This window comes from Arachis duranensis, chromosome 1, assembly GCF_000817695.3.
Source record: "Arachis duranensis cultivar V14167 chromosome 1, aradu.V14167.gnm2.J7QH, whole genome shotgun sequence".
Lineage (NCBI taxonomy): Eukaryota > Viridiplantae > Streptophyta > Magnoliopsida > Fabales > Fabaceae > Arachis > Arachis duranensis.
Window position 1 is genome coordinate 104109227 of NC_029772.3, and position 10746 is coordinate 104119972.

The following is a 10746-nucleotide window of genomic DNA, read 5'->3' on the forward strand; positions in this document are numbered from 1 at the left end:
AGCTATGACGTCTGCCACCTCAAATGGCTCTTCCAAAAGAATGCAGTGAATCATGATGGCTCGGTCTATAGTACACTCGGACCGGTTGCTTATGGGCATGATAGACCGACAAATAAAATGGTGCCATCCTCTAGCCAAAGGCATCAGGTCGCCTACTCTAATATGGCTTGGCTTCCCTTCTGCTCCCAATTTCCACCAGGCATTTGGAATGCATATGTCAGCGACTACTTGCTCCCGTCACTGATCTTTGTCCACCCTCTCACTGTAGGACTGAAGTGAGGGTATAGTCTGTGGTATCTGGAGGGTCTATCTGATAGTCTCTGGGCTGAAATCAATGACTCTTCCCCTTACAAAGGTTCTGTGGTCCCTTTCATTGACTCCAAACACATCCTTGTAGGTAATCCATAGGTTCCCATAGAATTCTTGAACCATTAATTGTCCCACCTGTGTGTGCGAATTGCACAGAAGTTGCCATCCTCTTCTCTAAATCTCATGCGGAATTTCCAGATATTCATCTGGTTGGAGATTAAACCGCACTTCCGGTAGATTCAGCCTCTTGCTAGTGATATCCAAAAAATGCTCTTCATTTATTTTAGAGCGGAATCTTCTTAAATCATGAGAACCAGTGGCCGGTTCCTTTCCTTTTCTCTTCTTGGAAGGTTGGGTAGTCTTTGGTGCCATAGAAATAAACCAAATAAAACAGCAAATTGGCAACACTAGCAAATTGGCAACACCAAACTTAAAAATGTTGCTCGTCCTCAAGCAAAATAAAGAAATACAAAGGGGAAGAAGAAAGAAGAGTGGAAATTCAAATAGAAGAAAATAAAAACCAATGCTAAAAAGATTTTTTTCTATTTTTTTATATACGAATGAAACAGAAAAAAAGAAAGGGTTTAGAAAGGAGTGGGGGCGTGTGGTCTGGGAGAGGAGGATGTATGGCTGGAGGGTTGGGTGTTGTGGGTGAGAGGGGCGAAGATGCTGTGTATTAGGAGTGTATGTGTGTTTGGCTTAAGAGGAGGAGGTTGGAAGGATCAATGGTGTTAGAGGAGTATAGAGTTTTAAGGCGCGGTCAAGGGGGGGTCATGGGTTCAGGTGTACTGGGAAAGGCTGAGTTATGGGGAAGGCAAGGAAGGAAGGTTGCAGGTGGTGAAGGGGTCACAGGGGAAGCTTGGGTTTTGTAACAAGGAAGGGGCTTGGGAATATATGGGGAAGGGTGGATGGGAATCAGTCTAGGGAGCAGGGGGCAATTACATGGGGATTTGAGAGGAGATCTTGGGATTTGGGGGAGATTTGGCACGATTTGGCGTGAACATGGGAATAAAGAACCAGCTGGCACCGAACTTGGGGCCAGGGACGTTCAGCGCCATTTCTTACGCTAGAGAATTTTCCCTTCAATGCTGAACTTGGTGTAACCCAAGTTCTACACCAAGTTCGGCGCCAGCCCTTTTTTTTTGCACCATTTTCCCACGCCAAACGCTAGGGGAGCCAAGTTCAGCGTCACCCTGGCAGAGAGAATTTCCCCTTGTACGCAAAGCTCCTACACCAAACTTGAACTTCAAGTTTGGCGTCAACACGTCTCAAATTTGCACATTTTTTATGTCGTTCTCCATGCTGAACTTGAGATTTTCCAAGTTCGGCGTGGGCCTTCCAGAACCAATTTCCACTTTTGCACGCATATTCCACGCCGAACTTGGAGATGCCAAGTTTGGCGCCACATAGTCCGCAGCATGCACTTCCAAGGCGGTCAAAAATTATTCTAAGTGTCCGGATTCCTATTCTAAAATTTCTACATGATCAAAATACATGTAAAACAAAGGAAAAACAGTAAAGACTCAATGAAAATCAAATAAATAATAAAACTAATGCAACGAAAAATTAACTAAGGATACGAAATTATCTGGTTGCCTCCCGACAAGCGCTTCTTTAACATCACTAGCTTGACAGTCAGTTCTGCTAATTCAGTAGATGAACGGACCTCTGGCGATCAATCTCGCCTGCAATATAGTGCTTCAACCTCTGGCCATTCACTGTAAACTTCCTGTCAGAATGCTCTTCCTAAATCTCTACATGACTATATTGTGAAGCTCTGGTAACTACAAACGATCCTGACCACCGGGATTTCAGCTTCCGAAGAAAGAGTTTGAGCCTTGAATTATACAGAAGCACTCTCTGACCTGGCTCAAAGACTCTGATGGAAATCTTCTTGTAATGCCATATCTTTGTTCTCTCCTTATGGAGCTTGGCATTCTCATAGGCTGAATATCTGAATTCATCAAGCTCATTCAACTGAAGCATTCTCTTGATTCCTGCAGCCTGAGCATCAAGGTTCAGATATTTGATTGCCCAATAAGCTTTATGCTCCATCTCCACTAGTAAGGGACAAGCTTTGCCATAGACCAACTGATAAGGGGACATGCCAATAGGAGTCTTGTAAGCTGTCCGGTATGCCCAGAGAACATCATCAAGCTTCTTAGACCAGTCCTTTCTTGAGACACTGACAGTCTTCTCTAGAATCTTCTTGAGTTTCCTGTCGAAAACCTCAACCTGTCCACTTGTCTGAGGGTGATAGAGGGTTGCCACTTTATGACGGACTCCATATCTTTACAGAAGTGAGTCCAGCTATTTGTTACAAAAGTGACTTTCACCATCACTAATGAGTGTCCTTGGGACACCAAACCAGCTGAAAATATATCTCTGAAGAAAGCTCTTCACCACTTTGGCATCATTGGTGGGTAGAGCCACAGCTTCCACCCACTTGGACACATAATCAACAACCACTAGAATATAGTTGTTGGAATATGAGGGCGGAAAAGGTCCCATGAAATCAATACCCCACACATCAAACAACTCAATCTCAAGAATCTCCTGATGTGGCATCTCATGGTTGGCAGGGAGAATTTTAGCTCTTTCACACCTATCACAGTGCTTCACAAATTCTCTTGAATCCTTGAAGAGAGTCGGCCAGTAAAAACCGCTCTAAAGAACCATGACAATGCCAAAGTGGCCTCCATAATCAGAACCATGACAATACCAAAGAATCTACTTTATTTCCTCATCTAGAACACATCTCCGGATTATACCATCTGAACATCTTATAAAAAGGTACGATTCCTCCCAAATGTAGTACTTTGCATCAGCCAGTAGCTTCTTTACTTGTCGTCTACTGTACTCCTTTGGAATAAAATACATGGCCTTGTAATCTGCAATGTCTGCAAATCATGGAGCCTGTTGAATGAAGAACAATTGCTCATCTGAAAATATCTCAGTCACAACTGTGGGTGGTTGTACTCCTGCCTCAGGCTCAATTCTGGAAAGATGGTCAGCTACTTGATTTTCTGACCCTTTCCTGTCTTTTATCTCAATATCAAACTTTTGAAGGAGTAACACCCATCTGATTAATCTTGGTTTAGAGTCTTGTTTGGATAAAAGGTACTTCAAAGCAGCATGATCAGTATAAACAATAACCTTAGAACCAATTAAATAGGACCTAAACTTATTAGCAGCATACACAATAGCTAATAATTCTTTTTTTGTAGTTGTCTAATTCCTTTGGGCATCATTTAACACACGGCTAGTATAGGAAATAACATGTATAAGCTTGCCATGCCTCTGTCTTAAAACAGCTCCTATAGCAAAATCACTAGCATCACACATAAATTCAAATGGTAAATCCCAATCAGGGGGAGCTATAATGGGAGCAGAGGTAAGGTTTGCTTTCAGAGTTTCAAAAGCATGCAGGCATTCAGCATCAAACACAAAAGGAACATCAACAAATAATAAGTTGCTCAATGGTTTAGCAATTTTTGAAAAGTCCTTTATAAATCTTCTATAAAATCCTGCATGACCCAAGAAACTCCTGACTGCCTTAATATTAGCTAGTGGTGGTAATTTTTCAATTACCTCCACCTTTACTCTATCAACCTCAATCCCCTTACTTGAAATCTAGTGTCCAAGAATAATACCTTCTGTAACCATAAAATGACATTTTTTCCAATTTAAAACAAGGCTTGATTCTTGACACCGTTTCAAGACCAGAGATAGATGCTTAAGGCAGGATGCAAAAGAATTACCAAAAACAGAGAAATCATCCACAAATATCTCAATGAACTTTTCAACCATATTGGAAAAAATGGAAAGCTTACACATCTGAAAAGTTGTTGGAGTATTACAGAGTCCAAATGGCATTCTCCTGTAAGCAAATACTCCAAAAGGGCATGTGAATGTTATCTTCTCTTGATCTTGAGGTTCCACTACAATTTGATTATATCCAGAATATCCATCTAGAAAATAATAAAAAGCATGACCAGCTAACCTCTCAAGCATCTGATCAATGAAAGGCAGGGGAAAGTGATCCTTCCTTGTAGTAGTGTTGAGCCTCCTATAGTCTATGCACATTCTCCATCCTGTGACTGTTCTTGTAGGAATAAGCTCATTCTATTCATTCTTGATCACTATCATCCCTCCTTTCTTAGGAATTACCTGCACAGGACTTACTCAGGGGCTATCAGAAATAGGGTAAATAATACCGACTTCCCATAGTTTTATTACCACTTTTTGGACTACCTCTTTCATAGTTGGATTGAGTCTCCTCTGTGGTTGCATAACTGGTTTAGCATCATCTTCAAGAAAGATCTTGTGTATACACTTGGTTGGACTAATACCCTTTAAATCACCAATGGTCCACCCAAGAGCTGTTTTATGGCTCTTGAGCACTGAAATAAGCGCTTCTTCCTCTTTAGACTTCAGGGAAGAGCTAATAATCACTAGATATGAATCATTTTCACACAGGAACACATATTTCAGAGAAGGAGGCAAAGGTTTGAGCTCAAACTTGGGGGCTTCCTCCTCCCTCTTAGGCATGTTCATCACTACTTTCTGGGGTGGTGAATCATCAATTTCAATTAGTTCATACTCAAAAATAGGTTCCAGAACATCATCAAGTACCTCAGCTTCTAGTACCTCTTGAACAAGTGGTTCAACAACATCAATCCTCATACACCTTTCAAAATCATTAGGGTGCTTGAGAGCTTCAAAAACATTAAGGACCACCTGTTCTTTATTGACCCTCAGGGTTAATTCACCCTTTTGTACATCAATCAAAGCTCTACCTGTAGCTAAAAAGGGTCTACGAAGAATAATTGAGGATTTTACATCCTCTTCCATGTTTAATATAACAAAATCATCAGGAAAATAAATGGTCTTACTTTCACAAGTAAATCCTCAACAACACCTACAAAAAATTTAATAGAAAGATCAGCAAGTTGAAGACAAATACGAGTGGTTTTACCTCCTCAATTTGAAACTTTTTTTATCACTGAAAGTGGCATGAAATTGATGCTAGCTCCAAGATCACATAAAGCTTTCTGAATGGTGACATCTCTAATGGTGCAAGGAATTACAAAGCTACCTGGATCCTGCATTTTCTTAGGAAGGTTATGTTGAATAATAGCACTGCATTCCTTGGTTAACACCACTGTTTCTTGTTCCTTCCAATTCCTCTTGTCAGTCAACAATTCTTTCATAAGTTTAGGATAGAGAGGCATTTGCTCAAGAGCCTCTACAAAAAGAATGTTGATCTGCAACTTCTTAAAAACTTCTAAAAATTTAGAAAATTGCTTGTCTTTAGAAGCCTTATGAAGCCTCTAAGGATATGGCATTTTTTGCTTGTATTCAGGAGCATTTGGCAATATAGGATAAGTGTCAAGAGAGTCTAGGAATGGGTTATTCACAGAAATCGCATGTTCTACACTTTCCTTCCTGATTTTGTGCTATGATTGAAAACATGCTTCTTTGACCTTGAATTTGCTAATTTCAATCCTCTCTTATTACCATTCGATGCCATGATATGTGTGTTAAGTGTTTTTAGAAATCACAGGATAGGAATGGCTTAGAGGATGGAAAAGAAGCATGCAAAAGTGGAAGGAATACAAGAAGCTGAAGGAACTGCAAAGCTGTCAGCCCTGACCTCTTCGCACTTAATCAATCATAACTTGAGCTACAAAGATTCAAATGAGGCTGTTCTAGTTGCGTTGGAAAGATAACGTCCAAGGCTTCGAAATGATATATAATTTGCCATGGTTGCTCTGCAGATAAATGGCGCGCACACGTGCATCACGCGCACGCATACATCTACAAAAATTCAGCGTATCAGAATTCGCCCCCAGCGATTTCTGGGCTGTTTTTGACCCAATTCTCAGTCCAGAAAATACAGATTAGAGGCTGCAGAGTGGAGGAATCATTCAGACACTTTTCATTCACACAACTTAGGTTTTAGATGTAGTTTCTAGTGAGAGAGAAGCTCTCTCCTCTCTCTAGGATTTAAGATTCCAAGTTTTATGCTTTTGAGTTGGATATTGACAGAGTTACTCGAAGTCTTTATCATTCTAGTTCGTTTCCTTTTCCCTTACTCTTTTATATCCTTAATCTCTGTTCAGAATTACAATTGGATTATTTTTAGGATTTATTAATGCAAGAAGTATTTTTCCATTTAATTTTATTATTTGTTTAATTGCTTCCATTTAATTTCAATTACCATGTTCCCTTTTTACTTCTTTTATGAGTTTATGAAAATGGCATTCATATTAACCGAGTAGACTCCCAACTTGACTTGGGAGTTGATTAAGAGGAGACCCTTGAGTTGGAATACTCAAGAATTAATTGGTAATTGGAAGTTGTTGGCTAGCCCTCTAGTTACTAACGCTAATTCTTCCCAAGGGAGAGGATTAGGACTTGTGAATAGAAATTGGCTCCCAACTTACTTGACTTTTCTTCATTCATTGAGGGCTAACTAAGTAGAAACAACAACCTATTGCTGTTAATCTTGGAAAATTTAACAAGGATAGAACTTCCGATTAATCTTCTCCTAGTCAAAGCTTTTTATTTTAATTATATAAACCTCTTGTTAATTTTCATTGCTCTAAATTATAATTATTTATTTTTCCACTCCTCATTCCAAAATTTCTCAGAAAATCTCATAACCAATAATAAATACACTTTCCTGCAATTCCTTGAGAGACGACCCAAGGTTTGAATACTTCGGTTATCAATTTTATTAAGGGTTTGTTACTTGTGACAACCAATCTTTTGTACGAAAGGATTTTTGTTGGTTTATAAGCTATACTAGCAACAAAAACTTATTTGTAAAATTCTAGACCACACAAAAGTCTGTTCATCAACATGTCTGGAGGGTATTGTCTAGTCAGTAGCTTGAATCTCTCCCAAGCTTCATAAAGGTTCTCACCCTCTCTCTGTCTGAAAGTCTGAACTTCCACCCTCAGCTTAGTCAGCTTTTGTGGTGGAAAAAATCTAGTCAAAAATCCAGTGACCACGCCTTGTCCCAAGTATCCAGACTCTTCTTGGGTTAAGAATCTAACCATAGCTTTGCTTTATCCCTCATAGCAAATGGGAAGAGCATGAGTTTATACACCTCAGAATTCACTCCATTGGTTTTCACAGTATCACAAATCTGCAGAAAATCAGTGATAAATTGATTTGCATCTTCATGAGAAAGTCCATGATATTGACAATTTTGTTGCACAAGAGTGACAAGCTGAGACTTCAATTCAAAATTGTTTGCAGCTATAGGAGGCACCACAATGCTTTTTCCATAAAGATCTGCATTGGGAGCAGTGTATGAGCCAAGCACTCTTCTGGGTTCTTCATTCCCAATTGGATTTGCCACATTGGCATTAGCAGCATAATTATGATCCATGGTGGACTCTGCAGCCTTGTAAAGTCTTGCTTGTTGCAAACGCCGCCTCAAAGTCTTTTTAGGTTCATGTTCAAAGTCTAAAAGAGGTTCTTTGTTCCTGTTCCTACTCATAAACGGACAGAAGACAAGAAAATATAATAGATAAAATAAATTTTATTGTATAAGTATACATAAAAAAACCCTTTTGTACAAATCTAACTTCCGTTGCTATAGCTAGCCATATATCTAGTATCCAGATTAGATACATGTCTCTTCCAAAATAAACAAATCAAGAGCACCGAGTCAATAAGGATTCTCTACGTTAGAGTGTAGAAAATTTCCAGTGAGGTAACTTGTGTAAAGAAATAAAAATAAAATACTAAATAAAATAAACACTAAAATTCGAAAATTACTATTAAAATAGAATAGAAAATTTGAAATTTTCAAGCCAAATAATTAAGAAAAATTAAAATAAAACTAACTAGAGAACACCAAACTTAATTTCAGAAATTAAAGAAAAATAAAATAAAAAAATTCGAAAATTTAGGGTGAAAAATTAAATAAATTTAGAGCTAAAATGCCTAATATAAGCGATCAAACAACTAATAGTTGTTAATCACAGTCAATCTCCGGCAACGGCGCAAAAAACTTGGTGCAAAATTTATAACCACAAACTAACCGACAAGTGCACTGGGTCGTACCAAGTAGTACCTCAAGTTAATGAGGGTCGATCCCATGAGAATTGATGGACTAAGCAACAATGGTTGATTAATTTACTTAGTTAGACAAGCAGAAAATGGAGTTTGAGAGTTCAAAAGCATTAAACAGTAAATTCAGAATATCAGCAGGCAAGCAGTAAATAAGTTGTGAATAATATATGGAGAGACAATTAAGGTTTCAGAGTTATCTATTTTCTGGATTGACTTTTCTTACCGACTATTTTAATCATGCAAGATTTAATTCATGGCAAACTATACGTGACTAAACCATAATTCCTTATACCTTTTTAGTCTCCTCTAAAATTTATCAACCGCCAATTCCTTGGTCACTTAATTCCAATTAGAGGGTGAAGTTCAATTCTAGTTCATATGCCACAAAAACCCTAATTACCTAAATATAAGAGGATTATATATCACGTATCCCGTTAAGTCCAGATAATTAGAAGTTTAAGAGAAATTGTTTTCAAGTTGTTGTTCAAGTAAAGAGCTTTTCCAAGTTATACAAGAACTCAATTAGTACTTCCGTTCCACCCAAATTCATAATATAAGGAACGAAAATAATTTTTCAATTATAAATCAGTGCATGAATTAAAATAGAAAAATAATAGTATCAATCCATACAATAGACAGAGCTCCTAACCTTAATAGTGGAGGTTTAGTTGCTCATTGTTTAGAGAAAAAACTAGGATTATGAAAAACTGTCAATTGCGGAATGAGGTAGAAGAGAAGAGAAGAGCCCGAAGGGCTGATTCTTTTCCCTTTTATATTTAATCCGACTTAATGTAAAAATGTATTTTCTAAAACTAAATAATATCTTTTTCTAATTATAAATGAAATAAAATTTAAATCAAAACTAAATGAATGATTTGTGCGAGCCTTGGACGAGGTTGGGGACTACCAAATGTATTAGGTTTGGTGCCAAACTTGGAAGAAACCAGGTTTGGTGCCAAACTTGGAAGAAACCAAGTTTGGCGCGGAGTGATGCACACATGCTTTCTTTGGTGTCTTTGAGTTGGCGTCGAATTTGGAGGGAGTCAAGTTCGGCGTGGACTAGGCAGTAGGCTTTCCTTCATTGGCGTCAAACTTGACAATGGTCAAGTTTGGCGTGGAGTGGTGCGCACAAACTTTTTTTGGAGCCTTTGATCCCACGCCAAACATAGAGGAGGTCAAACTTCGGTGTGGACTTCACGCATGCATTCTTTTAGATGCATCACGTTCTTATTTTTCAATTGGGGATCAGAGTTAATGAATTGGAAAATTTGGGAACGGGTACAGGTAAGCTCTCCATTTGCTACACAAGCTTTTCCGTTTGCCACATTAGACACTTCCGTCAACGAAAAAGGCATCATTTGACAGGCGGGCATTTTATGCATGTTTTTAAATTATTCAAGGATATTTTTGTTGATAATAAAAGTGGGAGGCATTATTGTCAATGTTTACAAAATTTGGGCGTATTTTTGGTGGTTAACCCTTATATAAAATTTTATTTTTTATATTAAATTAACTTATTTTTCAATTCATTAATTAATTAGTATCTATTACATTATTCAAATATATGTTAAAAAAATGTTTTTTTAATAACTATATATAATTAAAAAATAATTAATTTAAGAAAGAGTAAATATAAAATAAAAAATAAATTAAATTAATATAAACACTATTCATTAGAATAAAAATATAAAAAAATATCTTAAATTTGTATGATTAAAAGAGTTAATACATAAAATTATTAATTATGATATATCTAATAGTTTGTAATATATTTATAAAAAGGCACCATATATTGTAAAGACTAAACTTGGTTTAGTGGTTGCATGCTCCTTTATATGTTGAGGGTTTCAAGTTCGAACTCAAACTGGCCGGTTCGGTCCGAGTTTGATAACTATGGCCATGCCAGTACCGTTTGTTTTTGAAGACAGGATCCAGAGAGAATTCTAATAAAGTAGCAAAAATAAAAAATGACAACAAAATATTCATGACACATATTTTACATTTGTTATTATTTTCATCTACTATATTATACACAATAAAATATCAAAAAATACTAATTACACAATAATTTCTTTAGTGTTGTCTAATCGATTGTAATATTAGTAATTAGCTTATATAAAATTAATATTTAATATTAGAAGGTATTTGTTATAATCGTTATTTTAATATCCATTTTTTGTATAAAAAATATATTTTTCGAGTCATTTATCTAAACAATATAATTGTAAAACAGGTACTTCTATAACTAAAAATTCAAACACAAAATAAAATAAGTTATTATTAATAAAAGTTCTTATATTTTAATTTTTTTTTTTAAATATTTAAATTATTTACTCAAACTGAATT